Source organism: Heloderma suspectum, chromosome 2, assembly GCF_057233095.1.
Source record: "Heloderma suspectum isolate Gila_16-S chromosome 2, 16-S_ref, whole genome shotgun sequence".
In the NCBI taxonomy this organism is placed as follows: Eukaryota; Metazoa; Chordata; class Lepidosauria; order Squamata; family Helodermatidae; genus Heloderma; species Heloderma suspectum.
Genome location: NC_139459.1, coordinates 127,930,903 through 127,951,200, shown reverse-complemented (window position 1 = coordinate 127,951,200; position 20,298 = coordinate 127,930,903).

Below are 20,298 nucleotides of genomic sequence, written 5' to 3'. Positions count from 1 at the left end.
GGTAAACACTGAAGCCCTATACACTGAGGCATTTCTCTGAAATTCCCAGCAACCCAACAAAAAAGGCAGAAAAATGACTGCCTCTTTCGCAGGGAAACAAAGAGGCTTTGAATGAGCAGGTGGGGTTTTGGCACAGCACTTCTTAAAACCATCATATGTTCCCCTCTTTGCTCTCTTGTTGTATCAGTCTGGGACAGAAAAGGAGAAAGTTGCTAGGCTACAATCTTGTGGACTATGCTGTATCATTTAATTCCCCATGGAAGTGAGAAAGGAGGCAGCTGTGGCTTCTCCTGCCCATGTTACTCTGGCCCACTCCATCCTCACTGGTTGTAATGAGCAGAACACCAAGTGTGCTACTCAGGCAGTGGTGAGAAACAGATAAGAGAAGCAGGTGAGAAATGGGTGGGAGGGCTGCAGTTGTCTTTAGAGAGGTCCACTTGAACCCCTCCCATAAACTTATACACATGGAGTAGAGTCCCCCCGCCTGCATTGAGTGACTATGAGAAGGGGCCCTATACAGTCAGGGCCAGAAATATTGGAACAAGAATAACTGTTTGGGCAGTTGGCCTCTGTACACCACCACATTGAAGTTGAAAGGAAACACACCCAGGTGGGAGCCAAGTCAGGACTTTCAGCTGTAATTCAAGGGGTTCGACAAAAGTGGGGCACTAACCATTCAGGAAGGACAGCCAGTGGCATGCACACACACCCGTCGTTGGTGGCTCATAAGTAATGGAACAAACCAACATCATTTCAAACTTAAGGATCGCCTTTAATACCAGAATGAAAATCCTTTGCTGTCAATGACTGTCTGAAGTCTGGAACCCATGGACATGACCAAATGCTGAGTTTCCTCCCTCGAGATGCTTTGCAGGCTTTTACTGCAGCTTCCTTCAGCTGCTGCTTGTTTGAGGGTCTTCCTGCCTTCAGTCCTATCTTCAGTACATGAAAAGCATGCTCTGTTGGGTTGAGATCAGGTGACGGACTTGGCCATTGAAGAACATCCCACTTCTTTGCCTTGAGAAACTCTTGAGTAGCTTTTGCTGTATGTTTTGGTGTATATCTCCACCATGTTTGACAGATGATGTGGTATGCTTTGGATCATGAGCTGTTCCTTTCCTTCTTCATACTTTTCTCTTCCCATCATTCTGGTACAAGTTAATCTTGGTCTCATCAGTCCAAAGAATCTTATTCCAGAAGTGGGCAGGCTTTTTTAGGTGTTTGTTGGCAAAGGCTAATCTGGCCTGTCTGTTCTTGAGCGTTACCAGTGGTTTGCACCTTATTGTGAAGCTTCTGTATTTACATTCATAAAGTCGTCTCTTGACAGTAGATATTGACAATGACATGCCTACCTCCGCAAGAGCATTCTTGACTGGGCTAGATGTTGTGAAAGGGTTCCTCTTCACCATGAGCAGAATTCTGCAGTCATCCACTTTAGTTGTCTTCCGTGGTCTTCCAGGTAGGGATGTACGAAAGTCACTTACCTTTTCGAAGGGTGACATTCGTGGTGGGGGGGAGGCGCTCTGTCCCTCCCCCCAAAATTCTGGCCGGGGGGGAGGTGCTCCGTCCCTCCCCCCCGAAATTCTGGCCGGGAGGGCGGCGCTCCGTCCCTCCCCCTCCGAATCCTGGCCGGCTGGCTCCGCAAATGGCGGCGGCTGTAGCCGCCGCCGTTTGCGTCCCTGCAGTCAGCTGTGATAGGCTACGTAAATGTTTACGAAGCCTATAATGGCTGATTTAAAAGAAAAAAAAAGCAAATGGGTGCCACCATTTGCGTTCCTTATTTTGGCACGTCTTAGTGTACGTAAACATTTACATAGACTAAGACGGCAAAAATAAGGGGAACACAAATAGCGTAGACGCCATGGGCGCCGCCATTTGCGTACGTGTGGTTTTTTTTCCCTTTTAAATCAGCCGTGATAGGCTATGTAAACATTTATGTAGCCTATAATGGTGTTTTTAAAAAATCTAGCCATGATAGGCTACATAAATCTTTACGTAGCCTATCACGGTTTTTTTTTTTACTGGAAATGGCGGCGGTGGCTGCTGCCGCCAGGAAGATTCGCCGAAGGTAAGTCCCGTCCCAGGGGGGGCGGGGGGGCAGACCGTTCCACCACCGATTTTGGGGGGCCAAATGCGCTGGCATTCGGCCTCCCCGAGATTCGTGGTGAAATTCTCTGACATCCCTACTTCCAGGCCTTTTGCTGTTGCTGAGCGGGCCAGTTAATTCCATCTTTTCCAGGATGTTTCAAACTACGTAAATATTTACGTAGGCTAGAACGGCAAAAAAAAAGGAACGCAAATAACACCCACTACACTATTTGCATTCCCCTTTTTTCCGCTGTAATAGCGTACATAAATATTTATGTAGGCTAGAACGGCGAAAAATAGGGAACACAAATGGAGGCCGCTGTAGCTGCCGCCATTTGCATACGCTGGGTTTTTTGGGGGGAGGTAGCCATGATAGGCTACGTAAATACTTACATTGCCTATCACAGCTGCAAGGATGCCAATGGCAGCTGCCAATGGCAGCCGCAGCAGCCCAGCCGTGGCCGTCCAGGAGACCAGCTGCTGGAGCCGCTGCCACCGCCGCCGGAACCGCTGCTGCTGCTGCATCCACCGCATCTGCCCCAGGTAAGTTCTGTCCCAGGGGGATTCTGCGGGGGGGGGAGGAGGCTGTTCCACCATGGATTCCGGGGGCTTTAGAATTTCTCTTTAGAGTCCGGCCTCACTGGAATCCGTGGCGGAATTCTCTGCCATCCCTACAACAAAGATGATCAGCAGACTGGAAACAAAGCTCTATGAAGATAGACTGAAAGAACTGGGCATGTTTAGCCTTGAGAAGAGAAGACTGAGGGGAGATAGGATAAAGCTCTTCACCTACTTGAAGGGTTGTCACAGAGAGGAAGGCCAAGATCTCTTCTCGATCATCCCAGAGTGCAGGACACGGAATCATGGGCTCAAGTTACAGGAAGCCAGATTCCGGCTGAATATCAGGAAAAGTTTACTGACTGTTAGAGCAATATGACAATGGAAACAGTTACTCAGGGAGGTAGTGGGGTCTCCCACACTGGAGGCATTCAAGATGAGGCCGGACAGCCATCTGTCAGGGATGCTTTGACTTGGATTCCTGCTTTAAGCAGGGGATTGGACTAGAAGGTCTTATAGGCCCCTTCCAACCCTACTATTCCATGATTCTCACAGTTGCCCAATGCATGGTCAGCTTGGGCAGGGCCGATAGTCACCTAGGGAACATGGAAGGAGGGCAGCAGGGATGTGACCATGTGACCACATAACCCTCTCAGACATACTTTTATTCCTGTTGTAGTGGACCAATGGCTTGCAGGGATGCAATGCCAGCACTTTTTGATTAGCAGAGATGCTGATATCATCGGCCACCCCCGATGTCAGACTTCCCTGTTTCCTTTGAGTTTAGCTGTAATCTTTACAGTAGCTGGGGGGGGGGCAGGGAGATGAATTTTCCCAGCAACAACAATATATTGTTCCCTGTCATAATGCAAATACTTTTGTTGGGGTTTGGACTTGAACGGGTACTTAAGATCCATTAGCATTACAAAATACCTGCACCTGGTGGAGATGAAAACTGCAAGAACTGCTTTGCTGATATGGATAAGACTGACCTGAATTTTGGGACTCTCATTGGGGGTGTGGCACAGGCCCATCCTGCACGCTGCTTGCCGACCCCCACTGCTTGCCTGACCTGTTTGGCATGCTGGGTGAGCTGCCAGACAGTCTGCGGGTGCCCAGCAAGTGGCGAATGGCTCCTCTTCTTCCTGTGAGCCTCCATTTTGCATAGAATTTTCAGGAAAGCTACTCATGTAATCACAATTTCCACAAAATGATAGCCATAAATGGGGCCATTTACACAAAATTACAGGCGTAAATAGTCTAATTACACCTGTAAATTTGCATGAATGGCCCTATTTACGGCCCCCATTTTGCAGAAATCGAGATTTATGTAAGTACCCTACCTGTGATCTCCACCAAAATGGCACTCGCGGGGATCCGTGGACTGGCATCCAGGGGGCCGAGCTGGTGTTGCCGAGCTTGAGCCCCAAGTGGATATCCTCCAACATCCATACTCATCAGTACCCCTTTTTGTCTCTTCAGTGGAAGGAACTCAAAGTTTCAGTGCAGTTCATTGGATTGTAATCTGGTAAACCTTGAAGTGGTCTTGAAGCTTCCCAATGGTAGCTTCCATCTTTGTCTTCACTGGGTGTTCTGCATACACCATTACACATCAAGATTTCCAGGGAAACTGCATTTTAAGTATAAAACAAAAAGAAAAAATGAGACCTTCCTTTCCTCGTACTGCATGGGTATACATGTTTCTGTTTTCAGTAAGAGCAGAAGTAAAATGGTAATGGACTGCTAATGGCAGGGATAGTTGGGGAGTCTATTGAGACTCTAGCAGAATGTGCAGCACAGGTGGGTAAGACACTACGAAGCCAAAGATTCCTGTGTCTGTTATGGTCTCACTTCTCAAGCTTCAGTGTTTTGAGACTGAGCATCCCAGGTTTTTCAGAGTTTTGATTTCCAGAAAAGAAGCTTGTCTTGAAATCTGAAAATCTGCTTTACTTTCCCCATCCCAAGCACTTTTTGGCATCAACATCCAAACTTTGCTGCAAACTCACCCATTGATTCTTACTTTGCACTATGTCTATCTACATAGATATACAATGCAGTCTCTAATTAGCAAGACAGTAGAGGCAGAATTGAAAAGCTGACTTGATTTAAAGTGTCTTGTTCAGTATTTATAGCTGTCATGATAATGCTAAAGCTGAGTTGAAATCTATAAAGCATTTTTTAAAAATTAGCCAGAACTGCTGACTTCATTTTTTATATTTGAAAGAAAAAAAGAGAGAGACATACTTGCTAATTAATATAAATATATGGCAGAAAGGTCTGTTCTATTAATTTTGAGTATGTCTTTATTGGTTGTCAAGTTGGGAAGAATTAGTATTCTGTTAATAGACTGTATGAGAAGCATTTAGCATTCTGATTCATGCATTCCTTTCCCCTCCTCTTCAAAAGCTAAAAATGAAAAAAAATCTACTTAATGCTTACAGTGCTGAACATGTGAGGGAAGGAAGATGCATTGAGTGCACACAGACATGTGATGTTTATTGATTAAGCAGAAATGAAAAGTTTCTGCAAAGCAAAGAAGGACAATGGAAGCACGTGTCCTCTGATCCACTATACCTTGATGTGACTAAGAATGACAAATACGTTATTTATTTTGCGGTTGACAGTTCAATGATGAATTAAGAAAGAGTTGTGAATTTTGGACTGCATGTGTGTCATAAACACACACACACACATGTATGTGCATACATGTAAAGATTTTAAGTCAGGGTGCAGAACCTAGGGATGTTGGAGAAATCCGCGATGGTATCAAGTGAGTTCGGATTTCTATGAATCCGATCCTCAGGTTCTGCAGCGGACCGGCTTTTCCTGAGTCGCACAGATTCCATGGACTTGCAGATTTTTTTTTGTTGTTGTTTTCTTTCCAGAATTTTACACAAATTTAGTTGTAGAAAAAGATGTAAAATACATAATAATAATAATAAAAAACACTGACCAAAAATGCACATTTTCCCCCACAGGCTAAAGCATGAAAATGAAAATGAAAATGGGTGTGGGGTGGGATTTGTACATTTTGCAAATGAGAATTTGTGCAAATTTGGGAAACTGGGAAAAATCGAATTCCACCAATGAGCGGACGATGGAAGAGAAAGCACCTGGCAATCCATGAAATGCAGATGGAGTGGATTTTACAAAATCCATACATCCCTAGCACAGTCTCACACCTGGGGAACAAATCTGGACTGTCTGGGGTTGTAATTCAGTCCTCCGTAGTTTCCCTTGCCCTGGTCCCTACCCTCTTTCCCCCAACCCTTGCTTGTTCAGTGGTTTCCAGGCTTTTGTGCCATTTCGCCCCATACTAAAAGATTGGCATGCCCATTCTAAGGCTTAGTTACTGGCAGTGAGAGCTTTAAGCTACAATATGGCTGGATGTTGGCCCTGGGCCTTTTGGCCCTACCTACCACTGGAAAGCACCCCCCCCCCGAAAGCTTCTCTGCAATGGAATTCATCCCATGAGACGAAAGAGGCTCCATGGCCCTGCTTTCAGTGAATCTATGTGGCAAGTGGAGCTGGAAGAAACGGATTTGGTTTGCATTTTAATATAAACTTACCTAATGTTGCATTTTTGAACCAATATGCAAATCAAAACTCCATTATCCTTCATGGGTCAGGCTGAGAATCCCAGGCTTATATCGCATATAAACCATAAAAACCAAGACAATTGTCAGCTTGCTCTGTCCAGAAACACATTCACTTCATTCCAACCTCAATATAGTGATATTCTGCCCTGGCTAGGAGTTGGTCACATCCATTCCTTCTGTAATGGGTATTGGCCAAGGTTTTGATCATATCATTGGGTAATTATATTCTCACTATGGAGCTAGAAACGTCTTCTCTTTGGTATTCCCTGCTGCTATTTTCACATTTATAACAAAGACACCCACAGCTCAGCACGAGCACCTTAAATGCTATCAAATTAATACACAAATGGATCCAGAAGACATTGGGGAGCAGGAGAGAAAATATAAGAATGTCATTTTTTTTGTTGGCATCAGACTCTGAAGCAAGCTGTTGCCTTGGTTAACAGCATACGTTGGATAAAACAAGCCTTTAGCAAAGAAAATCTTGTCCCAATTAACGAGAAACAAAACGTCCTCTTCTACACAGAAGAGGGATGGTATCATAGAACAGTAGGGTTGGAAGGGGCCTACAAGGCCATCGAGTCCAAAATGCGCTACCTTGTATAACTCCCCTTTATTATGACTTGTGCATCTAATCTGCTGATGTCCAGAGATCAAGCAGTAATGCATAGGCTGGTCCACACTGTTAGAAGAAGGAAGTTATTCTGAATTATCTGTAATGCTGTGAGATCAGCGTGGATCAAGAAGCTATTACAAATAATCCCTTGAAGCATGGAGCACAGCTTCTTTGCTCTCTGGTTATGTTTTTTTTTTTTTTAATGTTGCCCCATTTTTAATGACTATATATTCATCTATGGAGGAAGCTTTTGGCTCCACTTTCATTTGCCCCCACACTATCTGTAGGATTGTGCGAATCAGCAAAACTCGAGCTGTCCAAATTCCATCTTGAAGCTTGTTCCAAGTTGATTCCATATCAGACTGCAAGCTTTACTTTTTTTCTTTTCACATGAAAATGTGTGCATATTTCCATATACCCCCCCCCCAAAGGTACGCATAGGCATGTCCTGAGAGTCCGGTTGGGGGCTTGAGGCTCAGCAATTTCTTGCTGGCTTGGCCTTGGCCTCCTGGATCCCAGTTCATGGATCCCTGCACTTGCCTGTGAGCCACCAGTTTGTGTAAAAATGGCAGCTCTGCTATTTATGTAAGTCGCCATTTATGTAAAATGGCAGCTGTCAATAGCCCCGCTTATGCAAAATTAGAGGCGTAAATGGTCTAATTAGACCAGTTATGCCTTAATTTTGCATAAGTGGGGCTATTGACAGCTGCCCTTTTATGTAAATGGCAACTTACATAAACAGCAGCGCCACCATTTTATGCAAAATGGCGGCTCGCAGGCACCCTTAGACTGCCCGGCAGCTTGCGGGACATGCCGAGCGGGGGCGGGCAGGCAGCAAGAGTCCAGCGAGTAGCAAGCGAGATGAATTTGCCAGTTCCTAGGCAAGGGTATAATGTGCTTTTTTCCAGAAAATCTCCCAAAGCAGAGAGCTATAATTTTTCAATGCTTCCACAGAAGTTCATGAAATTTGGGGACCTGGCAACCACTATGGCGGGGATTGAACTTTCCAGATTTCAGACAGTTTGGCCCAATAGTTTTTGTGCTAGGCACAGATAAAATTTGTTTTTCTCAGAAACTCAAACGTAAGCTAATATAAAAGGATAATCAGTAGGGCTGTGCAAGGACTCCCTGATCTGCCTTGGAGGCCACGTTGGTGCTTCCAAAGTGGCATGATTCACTTTGGGCTAATTGGGGGGGTGACCTGCTTCAGCCTCTGGAGCTGAAGCAGGATTCAGATGGCTGAATCCCACTTCAGGCCCATCACTACCAATCCCACCACCCCGGCCACACTGTGCGAGCCCCCAGCTCCTTATCTGGACCCCTGGGATGCGTGTCAGCTAGGGATGTATGAATCCCTTACATTGCTCCATTCAGGGGCATCCATGGTGGGGGAGAGGCGCTCCGTCCCTCCTCCCGGAATCCTCGACACGGGGGAGGCGCTCTGTCCCTCCCCCCGGAATCCTGCCTGGCCGGCTCAGCTCCGCAGCCAGGCTGCGGAGCCGCTGGCCGGCTCTGGCTGCCTGCAGCCAGACATCCGGCCGCTGGACAGCCCTACAGGGATGCAAATGGCGGCTATCATAGCCGCCATTTCCATCACTGTATTGAGCCGTGATAGGCTACATAAGTATTTACGTAGCCTATAACGGCTTGAAGAGGAGGAAGTGAATGGTGGCTGCAGGATGGCCGCCATTCGCAAAGCAGTGCGGACGGGAGCAGGTAAGTGCTCCATTTCGCACGCCTTTCGTGGGTTGGGGGGGTGGGAGCTTCGTTCCGCGATGGATTTCGGGGGGCCGCATGCACTGGCATTCGGCCTCACCGAGATCTGTCGCAGAATTCTCTGACATCCCTTGTGTCAGCACCTGTGTTTTTGTTCCAGGGAATTGCCATTTTTAAATGGCATCCCAAGGGCCCAGGTAAAGAGCTGGGGGATGGGCGGCAGCAGCGGCAGTGTGGCTGGGCTCCCAGGTCAAATAGAATACGTATTAGCTGGGAAAAAGTAATGGTAGAATTCACTTTGCCTGGGATTCAGGGTTCAGCAGTGCATTAGGGATGGGGGAGAATTTCTCCCCGAAACTTCAGGGGGCCGAGTGCCAACGCATTCGGCCCCCCGAAATCGGCGGTGAAATTCTCTGCCCCCCCACCCCCCCTGGGATGGGACTTACCTTTCACGAATGTCCCTCCCGGCGGTGGGTCCCGGCGGCAGTTCGTCGGGTCTTCGTCAGGGGCGGGGGCAGCAGCCGGTCTTTCGACCGGCTGCCGCCACCACCATTACAAGGAAAGTAAAAAACAAAACAAAACCCCATGATAGGCTACGTAACGATTAACGTAGCCTATCACGGCTAGATCTCCAAAGTCAGCCGTGATAGGCTACGTTAATCGTCACATAGCCTATCACGGGTGACTTTGGAAAAAAAAAACGCATACGCAAATGGCGGCCCCCATAGGGAGCCGCCATTTGCGTTCCTTATTTGGTCCCTGTAGTCTACGTAAAGATTTACGTAGACTACGGCGAAAATAAGGGCAACGCAAATAGTGACGATTTACGTAGCCTATCACGGCTGACTTTGGAAATCTAGCCGTGATAGGCTACGTAAATCGTTACGTAGCCTATCACGGGCGTGGGTTTTTTGTTTTTTTTTCACAGCCGGGTAGACGAGGCACTTCTACCAGGCCTGAATTTCGCCGGCAAGGGATGGGGCGCCTCCCGCCCGGCCTGAATTTCGTCTGGGCAAGGTAGGGCGCCTCCCCCCCCTCGCATGAACTTCTGGGGGAGAAGCGAAGCACCTCCCCCCCACCGCGAAGCAAGCTTCGAGGACAGGTAAGGGACTTTCATCCATCCCTAACAGCCATACAGTCAACCATAATGATAGGACAGATCCAGTACCGATTAGAATCATATCATATGCTGGCAATGTCTGAGAAAAGAGATAGGTCTTAACCTGGCACTAAAAGATAAAGATGTTGGTGCCAGGCTGGCCTCTTCACAACAACCTTGTGAGGTAGGTTAGGCTGGGAGTCAGCGACTTGCCCGAAGTCACCCACCGAGTTTCATATAGGGATGTACGAAAGTCACTTACCTTTTCACGGATTGTGTTCATGGTGGGGGAGGAGGCACTCCATCTCTTCCCTGGAATCCTCGATGGGGAGGGAGGCAATCTGGTCCTCTCCCCTGGCATCTTGGATGGCCGGCTCTGCTCCGCTGCAGCTCCACGGAGGAGTTGGCCAGGCAGCCAGGGCTATCTGCAGCCAGATTTCTGGCCGCGGACTGGTTGGTGCGGACGCAAATGGCGGCCGCTGTAGCCGCCGCCATTTGCACCCAGCCAGGCAGCCGTGATAGGCTACGTAAGAATTTACATAGCCTATCACGACTAACCCCCTCCAAAAAAACACGCAGTGTACGCAAATGGCTACAGCGGCCGCCATTTGCGTTCGCTATTTTTTGCTGTTCTAGCCTACATAAATATTAACCTAGGCTAGAATGGCAAAAAAAAGTGGAACGCAAATAGCATAGTGGACACTATTTGCGTTCCTTTAGAATGGCGAAAAATAGGAATGAATAGGTCCATTTGTCCCTATTGCAATGAGGACAATGCTGCAGGGGCAAAATCAGGGATTGGGGCAGGGGTGGGGAACCTCTTTCAGCCCGAGGGCCAAATTCCATTTTGCAGAATCTCTCGGGGTCTGCATTCCAGTGGTGGGTGGGGCTGAAAGCAAAGAGGGTGGGGCCAAAGGCAAAACAGATGGGTCAAAAATACAAAGGATGCCAGCATATTGTAGCTGAAAGCTTTACTGCCAGTAGGAGAGGCATTCCAACCTTGTTAGAATGGAGAAGAAACTCCACAAAAGTTGGAAAGCCACCGAATTAGAGGTGTCAGAGAATTTCTCGCCGAAACTTCGGGGGGCTGAGTGCCAACGTATTCGGCCCCCCGAAGTAGTTTCGGGGAGAAATTCTCCGCACACACCCCGCCCCGGCACCCCCCCCGGGATGGGACTTACCTTTCCCGAATGTCGCTCCCGGTGGCGGGTCGCAGCGGTGGTTCGGCAGGGCTTTGACAGGGGTGGGGGCAGCAGCCGGTCTTTCGACCGGCTGCCGCTGCCGCCATTCCAAGAAAAGTAAAAAAAAAACAAAAATGCCCCCGTGATAGGCTACAGGACGATTAACGTAGCCTATCACAGCTAGATTTGCAAAGTCAGCTGTTATAGGCTACGTAAATTGTCACGTAGCCTATCACGGGTGACTTAAAAAAAAAAGAAAGCGCGTACGGCTAATGGCGGCCCCCATAGGGAGCCACCATTCATGTTCCTTATTTGGTCGCTGTAGTCTACGTAAAGATTACGTAGACTACGTCGAAAATAAGGGCAACGCTATTTGCGTTGCCCTTATTTTCGCCGTTGTCTACGTAAAGATTTACGTAGACTACAGCGACCAAATAAGGAACACGAATGGCGGCTCCCTATGGGGGCCGCCATTTGCGTACGCACTTTTTTTTTTTAAGTCACCCGTGATAGGCTACGTGACGATTAACGTAGCCTATCACGGCTGACTTTGCAGATCTAGCCGTGATAGGCTACGTAAATCATCACGTAGCCTATCACGGGGGAATTTTTTTTTTTACTTTTTATTTCGCGGCCGGGCGAGGCGAGGCGCCTCCTCCCCAGCCTGAATTTCGGCCGGGCGAGGCGAGGCGCCTCCCCCCCGGCCTGAATTTCGGGGGGAGAAGCGGAGCGCCTCCCCCCCACCGCGAAGCAAGCTGCGAGACGAGGTAAGTGACTTTCGAGCACTTCTACACCCAATGATTGGTGGTTGGGAGGAAGGGGGTGGGCCCAAGGGAAGGAGGTGTGGCCACCTGGGGGACTTGAGGAGGGCCAGCTTGGGCCCCTGGGCCTGAGGTTCCCCAGCCCTGGATTGGGGGTTAAAAGCCATCCCCTTCTGTGGGTCCTCCACTAGAGGTGGTCTTTTGTTGCACCCCAGTTTTGCTAATGTACCTGCTTAGAATTGGCCCTCTGCAACACAATGGGGCCAATTCTGAGAGGCTTGTGAGGGCTTTGGCAGCTGAAAAGATGTTGGCTTAAGCTCCCCTCCACCCAGTCTCTGGCTGGTACAGGTTCTGTGCAGCTTCTGCATCTGTCAGCCAGGAAAGCTGGCAATTTGTCTTCTCCTACTCGAAGTGAAATCCAAGGAGGAGACGAGTTGGGACTTTAAAAATTTACCTCGCCTTCAAGGTGGGCTTTCATGAGCCTCTGAAGATTTGTTTTTTTCTTGTCTGGCTCAGGAGAACATCACCAGCAGAATCTCTCATTTCAGTCCATGATACATTCATCAGTCCATGATTCATTCTACTAAATTTTTGGTCCTCACCCCTACCGGGGCTGTACAGACCTGCAAGAAGAATCCAAACCTGAGCACCTTTCAGGGGGTGGTGCTTCTGGTTCTGAATGAAATCAGAAAAATGTGGGGAAAATTCCAGTGGACTGGATGCAATGTTCACTTGTTTTACTTTGGTTACCCACTCTAAACCTTTGGGAAGGGCCAGGAGATATAAAATATATACATAAACACATTTTAATGTGGAATTTACCATTTGTCTTAGCACTGCTCCATTCTCCCTTCTAGAAAATTTCTTTGACCTGTGTATGCCACAGATCATTCCAATTTCCTCCCTGGAGCAAAAGCAGCCGGTACACAATGGCATAAATCTCATAAATTGACTGACAACGAAAAGAAGAAAATGCCATAGTTCAGTCCAAGACGTCTGTATATATCCTCACAGGAATTGGTTTACTGCTGTCTGTCTGCCCTTTTTAGATTGTTAACTGAAATGAAAAGCTTTAAAAGCACACACCCCAAAACGGTCATCTACATCATGGGTCCTACCCCACTTCCCACACTGGGGCCTTTTACTTTACTGTGTACTGTTAGCAGAAGGGGAGGCAACTTAGTGTCCTCCAGACATTTGTGCATAGAGCTGTGAAGAAATGGCCTCTCAGAATTCCCCACCCTATTTGTGGGTGGATAAATTGCTCCCTGGTCCAGTGTAAAGTACATTCTGGGGTGGCTTGGTCTTGAATGTGTGATTAAAACCATTCGCTTTACAAATGACTTGCTCCCAGTGAAGATGAACACTGCTAGAACTGGTTTGTTGATATTGATCAATACAGCTGCATCAACATTTGGATTGCCCTTAGCGGCACAGCTACGAAGACTGTCATGATGGGTGCATGCACTTCAAAATTTACCACTACACCACTGGTCATTGCATTGTACGGAAAAATACATGGCTGCCTCAGAAAGTCTCCTTAAAACAATGTAATCTCTGAAAGGGATTTTGTCAGAGGAAGAAACATTTTATGGGGGGAAAGATTGGTGTGAATTCCGCCTGAAAAGGATTTGAAGTGACTGCATATTCAGTGGTGGACAACTTGTGGCCCTTCTGTTATTTTTACCACTGTGCTGAAATTTCCTCCCACATTTTTTTCAACCATGCATACTCATTCAATCTGGTAGAAAAGAAATTGCTTTCGAAAGGAAAATCAGTGATGAAGAAATTAGGGCTGTGCACCACTTCAGCCCGAAGCCCAAGCTCTGAGTTGAAGCTGGGTGCTTCAGGCTGTTTCGGGCTGCCTCCGAGGTGAAGTAGGGAGTAGGGATGTACGGACTGTGTAAAATCCACTCCGTCTGTGTTTCGCAGGTTGTCAGGTGCCTTTCGTTCCATTGTCTGCCCACAGATGGATGCGAATTTTTTTTCGTCATGTGGAAAAATATACAAATAATTATGTAAGTATTTATGTCAGTATTTACATAAGTATTTACATAATTTACCTTAGTATGTAATATTTAGCATATTGTCCCCCGTTCCATTCAACATTACCTCAGCAGAAACTAGGGATGTACGAAAGTCACTTACCTTTTCGCAGCTTGGCTTCGCGGTGGGGGGGAGGCGCTTTGCTTTTCCCCCTGAGGTTCAGGCGAAGGGGGGGAGGCTTCCCGCCTCACCCGGCCAAAATTTAGGCCAGGGAGAAGTGCCCCATCTCCCCGGCCGTGAAACAAAGTGTAAAAAACAAACAAACAAAAAAAACCCCGTGATAGGCTATGTAACAATTAATGTAGCCTATCACGGCTAGATTTCCAAAGTCAGCCGTGATAGGCTACGTAAATCGTCACGTAGCCTATCACGGGTGACTTTGGGGGAAAAAAAAGCGCGTACGCAAATAGTGGCGGCCCATGGGCCGCCGCCATTTGCGTACGTGCTTTTTTTTTTTTTCCCAAAGTCACCCGTGATAGGCTACATGACAATTTATGTAGCCTATCACGGCTGACTTTGGAAATCTAGCCGTGATAGGTTACGTAAATTGTTACGTAGCCTATGCACAGGTGTGTGTGTGTTTTTTTACTTTAGGGGGTTTTTTTTGCAATGGCGGTGGTGGCAGCCGGTCGGGAGACCAGCTGCAGCCCCCGCCCACGACGCAACGCCGCCGAACCACTGCTGGAACCCGCCGCCGGAAGGGACATTCGCCAAAGGTAAGTCCGTCCTGGGGGGGGCAGGGGGGCGGAGAATTTCACCGCTGATTTCGGGGGGCCGAATGCATTGGCGCTCGGCCTCCTGAAGATTCGGGGAGAAATTCTCTGCCATCCCTAGCAGAAACCCATGTATTTTCTGACAAATTTATATATGTAAATTTTAGGAAAGTAAAAAAGTCATTTGGAAGTCCATGGACTCCGTGCTGCCTGAGGGTGTTGCTCCACAGCGGATTCCACATGTTGGAATTTTAGAAATCCGAGCTCATTTTAGTCCATCTTGGATTTCTCCAGCATCCCTAGTAGAAGGGGCCCAAAGCAGCCCGAAACAAAGCAGGTCACTCCAAACTGCTTCGGGGTTCTTTGGAGTGATCAGGAAGCCCAGCCGCCAGACTGCGGCCACCACCCAGCGCCCAGCTACTTATCTGCATCCTATGAATTTGTGCCAGCAGCCATGTTGTTATTCTGGAGGGGGGACCCTTTTTAAAATGGCAACATCCTGTATTTCTGGAAATACAGGGAGTCACCATTTTAAAAATGGCTCCCCCCTCCAGAACAACACAATGGCTGCCAGCGCATGTCCAAAGGGGATAGAAGCTGGTGGTGGCAGTGGCTCTCTCAGCAGCAGCCCCCCAGCAGCACCAGCAGTGGCTCCCCTGGCAGTACCCGCAGCACTGGCAGTGGCAATTCCCCCGGCACCACCAGCAGCGGCTCCCCCAGCAGTGATTCCCCTGGTGGTAGTGCCCCTCCCCCATGGAACAACATTCCAGGTAAGGAGCTGGGAGCTAGGTGGTGGTGTGTGTGTGGGGGGGCTGAAGCGGTATTTGGATGTCCGAATCCCACTTTGGCTTTGTAGGCCGAAGCGAGTCGGGGGAGCCCCGAATCAGCCCGAACCAAATCGGGCCTGCCACGGAAGCCCTTAGTCAGTTCAGGGGGTCCATGCACAGCCCTACTGTAAATCAAGTGCTGGGTTCTCTTTGAAGAACTGTGCATTTTATGGGGAAATGTATACAACAATGCATATTTCATGAGGGAAACGTGCAACTTAAACATGCATTTTCATACCTTAAAAAAAAAATATCTCAGAAAAACAGGATGGAACAGATACAGCCATTTCAGTGGCTGTAGGAATGTTAGGCTGTCTGTTATCATGATGCCTGCCATAGCTAATGCAAAGGATATCACTTCAAGAGATGGCGAACTTCTGAGGCTTGTTGCTGTGGTTGCTGTGGTTTTGATTATTGTTCAATTGTGGCTCTTGGTTGGAATTAATGTCAACTTTGCGTGTGAATTAACTTTATGCAGGTATTTTGTTCTATTCTCCCATAGTATATAAATGAAGCTGTTTAACGTGTTTCACTGTAGTGCAGCAATGTGATTTCAAAGAGGCTAGTCAACAGTGGGGGAGCATTTCTGCAGCAAATTTAATATCTGAATATTTCTCTGGATTAGAAGCAGTCCATATGGCAACCTGCATAACATTAGCTAGGATAAAAGTGCTTTAATAAACTTTTGCCACTTCATTGCAACTGAAGATTGTTATTAACTCCTATAATAGGACCATAAACATTATCTGAATGTTAAAACACATTTCTAGCCATATTATGTGCATATGGATGGGGAATCATAGTTTTCTTTGGACCTATTATGAACCACACTGTAGATGTACTGAGGGAGGTTGAGCTTAAGTTGATCTTAAGGCATCCTGGCTTATGACAACCCTTTAATATGCAGAATCGTGATTCTACAATTTTTGATGTGGGAATGCGCGGTAGAAAGGTCATGTTTCACAACGAGGGATGGTGCGGGTGCTGATTCCAGCCAGCAATCCAGCAAAAAAAACCCTGCCTGCACCCCTGAGCCCTGCTTGCTGAGGCCTTGCCCCCATTAACCCCCTGCCTGTGTTCGGTGAGCAGCCCGCACTCATCCTGGCAGCCTCATTGAGTTCCACGGTCGCAATTGTTTGAAAAATAAAATGGTGATCACAAAAATGCACATATTTGAGTATGTGCATAAATGTGCATAAATGTGCATTTTGTGAAAATGCACATTTTCATGCATAGACAAATATGCGCATTCACAAAATGTGAATTTCCATGCATACACAATATGCATATTTTTGCAATCGCCATTTTATTTTTCAAAAAATAGTGACCACAGAGCTTGACAAGGCTGCCAGGATGAGTATGGGCTGCTCACCAAGCACAGGAGGGGCTCGAGCACAGTCCGGGGACTGGCGATTGGAGGTAGGGGCTGGGTGGCTGCCTGGAGAACTTGGATGGTGGTGGGTTCATATATCCCTACTCACAACCCTTGAATGTAGTCCAGTACATTCAGTTTGCGGATGGGGAACAAGGGATAAGGCTTATTGCCTATGGCAGGTGATGCTGGCGTAGTGTGCATAACAGTGTGCATAATGCTTAATAGTAACATCTTGCACATCAGCCCTTCCATTCTCCACACAAACACACACACACACACACACAGAGGGAAACATGCAATAACCTGGTTGAGAAGTCTCACTCAGTTCAGAAAACTTTACTTACTTACTTAGACACTGTGGATATGTCAGTTTTGAGGGTGAACATGAATGTAATAGTTTTTAATTGCATACCTAATGAAAACAGAAAGTCCTCTGCAAACTTACTTTGCCACCCCTGTAAAAGTTTTCCATTTAGTCTGAGACTCTATGTTACCAATAAAAGATGAATAATGGAATCTACCTTAAGGCCTGCGAAAGAAACCTTTTATTGCATTCCATAAAAGTGCATAATTAGTGAAATAAAAGTCTTCATCAACTTTCCAATTAACCAGAAAATAATTAACTTTATTGTTTTTGTACTATGCCTGAGAAGTTCTCCCTCCATTAAACTTACTTTCCAAAAACAGCTTGAAGAGGGTAGGCTGCTGATAATTTGAAAGACTTGCATTACTTACCATATAGCCAATGAAATATTGTAGACTTTGGGTTAATGACTGAAAGCTGAAAATAAACTTTGCAATAACATTTAATATTTGTTTTTCCCAGCAAACACAATGTATTTTTTCCAATTATTTATTTTATTGTATACAATTCAAACTCAAAAGATCAATGATTCTGCAGACAATGAATTTGTAAGAGGGGAAAAAGACATTGAGGCATCCCATAAATACATTTTTGTATATAATGGGCCTGTTCCTTCCATGCTCTCTCATCCAAAGTATGTACATGCTGGCCAGGATCCAAAGAGGTCATTTACAGAAGAAGGCTATGTATGGTTACTGAGAAGTAAGTCACACTAAGTTGTGGTGTAGTGGCCAGAGTGTTGGACTGGGAGCTGGGAGATCTGGGTTCTAGTCTCCACTCAGCCATGGAAGCTCACTGGGTGACTTCGGGCCAGTCACAGATTCTCAGCCCAACCTACCTCACAGGGCAGTTGTTGTGAGGATAAAATGGAGAGGAGGAGGAGGATAATGTATGCCGCCTTGGGTTCCTTGCAAGAGGAAAAAAGGTGGGATATAAATGCAATAAATAATAATAAAAAACAGGACTTACTTCCTCCTAGTAAGTATATTTAGGTGTGCAGCCTTAAAGTGTTCTAGCTAAGAAGGCGGGGCGGGACACTCCTTTCGGAAGTTGAAATGTACCTAAGGCAGCTTTCCTCAATCTGGTGCCCTTCAGGTGTTTTGGACTATAACTCCCATCATCCCCAACCATACTGGCCAATGTCAATGATGATGGCCATTCCTACATAAGACTCAAACAGAATCATCTCAACCCTCCTCCTTCAGTGTCTCATCTCCATATCTCAGCTAGGATCATCCAGCAGACAGCTCTTCCCACCGTGCAGATTCTCAGTTTATATTGGGGTATCAGGATTATGGCCCTGGCTTTGATGGTGCTCCATGGCTTATAATATAGAGATAGCCACAGAGGTATCATCTGCTGATGCTTCTCTAATAGGAGAAACTGTCTTTAATTAATAGCTACTTGTAGTTGTTAATGCTAAGGAGCTGAACTTAGGTCAGAGTTAACCCATGGTCTACTCCATAGAAATGGAAGTCATGCCAATCCTATAAACCTTAAGCAGTTTGTCATTAGCCCCTCCACCTTGGATCTAGGGTTGTCAGATAATTCCGCCATGGATTTCTGTGAGGCCGAATGCCAGTGCATTCAGCCCCCCGAACTCCATGGTGGAACAGCCCGCCACCCCCCCGCCACCCCGCGGATCCCCCCCGGGATGAGACTTACCTGGGGCGGATGTTCCGGGCGGCTGCTGCCGCCACCAATTGCAGTGTTGTAAAAAAACCCAAAAAATGACGTGATAGACTATGTAAAGATTTACGTAACCTATCATTGCTGTGTTTTTTTAAAAAACAACAACAACGTGATAGGCTACGTAAAGATTTATGTAGCCTATCATGGCTGGGTTTTTTTTAAAAAAAACAACAACAACCACGTACGCAAATGGCGGCGGCTATGTCAGAGAATTTCTCCCCGAATCTCAGGGAGGCCGACTGCCAGCGCATTCGGCCCCCTGAAATTGGTGGAGAAATGGTCTGCCCCCCCGCCCCTCCCCCGGGATGGGACTTACCTTTGGCGAATGTCCCTCACAGCGGTGGTTCGGCAGCGGCTGGTCCTCTGACCGGCTGCTGCCACCGCCATTTCCAAGTGTAAAAAACCCCCCACAAATGTGATAGGCTACGTAAAGATTTACGTAGCCTATCACGGCTAGATTTTCAAAAAACACCGTGATAGGCTATGTAAATCCTTACGTAGCCTATCACGTCTGACTTTGGGGGAAAAAAAGCACGTACGCAAATGGCGGCACCCATGGGCGCCGTCATTTGTGTTCCTTATTTTGGCACTGGTAGTCTATGTAAATATTTATGCCGCCATTTGCGTACGCGCTTTTTTTTTTTTTCAAAGTCAGCCGTGATAGGCTATATAAGGATTTACGTAGCCTATCACGGCTGACTGCAGGCCAGGGACGCAAACGGCAGCAGCTACGGCCGCCGCCATTTGCATCCCAGCAGGACAACAGGATTTGCAGCCGGAGAGACGGGGCGCTCCCCCCTGGCCAGAGTTTCAGCGGGGAGGGATGGGGCGCCTCCCCCCTGGCCAGAATTTCGGTGGGGAGGGATGGGGCGCCTCCCCCCCACCACGAAGCAAGCTTCAGGATCAGGTAAGTGACTTTCGTCCATCCCTAGGATTTCAATTGGCCCACATGCAGTGAATTACTGTACCCAGGCAATGATTCAGAACATCCACTGCCTCACCTGGATATGATGAAAAGGAGAAGTTGAGCTGGGTGTCATCTGCACGTTGGTGACACCTCAGCCCATATCTTCACATAACTTCTCCCAGCAGTTTCATGTAGATGTTCAATAGCATGGGGGATAGAAACCCCATGGAACTCCGTAGCATAGCTGGCATGGCACAGAGCAATTATTCCCCAGCACCATATTCTGGAATTGACCATCCAAGCAGGAGAGTAACCATTGCAATGGCATACCTCCAAGTCCAAACTCAGCCTCTCCAGAAGGATTCCATGGTCAATGGTATCAAAAGCCACTGAAAGTTCCAAGAGAATCAAGAGGGTTGCACTCTCCCTGTCCCTGTGTTGTCGAAGGTCATCCCACAGGGTGACCAAGACAGTTTCCATTCCAAATCCAGGCCTGAAGCCAGATTGAAATGGATCCAGATAATCAGTTTCATTCAAAAGTGCCTAGAGTTCACCAGCCAGGAAGGGAATGTTAGTAACTGGCCTATAGTTGTTAATATCTTCCAGGTCCAGGTTGTTAATATCTTCCAGGTTAGGCTTCTTTAAGAGCAGCTAATTACCATCTCCTTCAAAGAGGCTGGTACAAACCCCCCTCTCAAGGTGTTTACAATCTCCTGGACCCAGCCAGACATCCCTTCCCTATTAGATGTGATAATC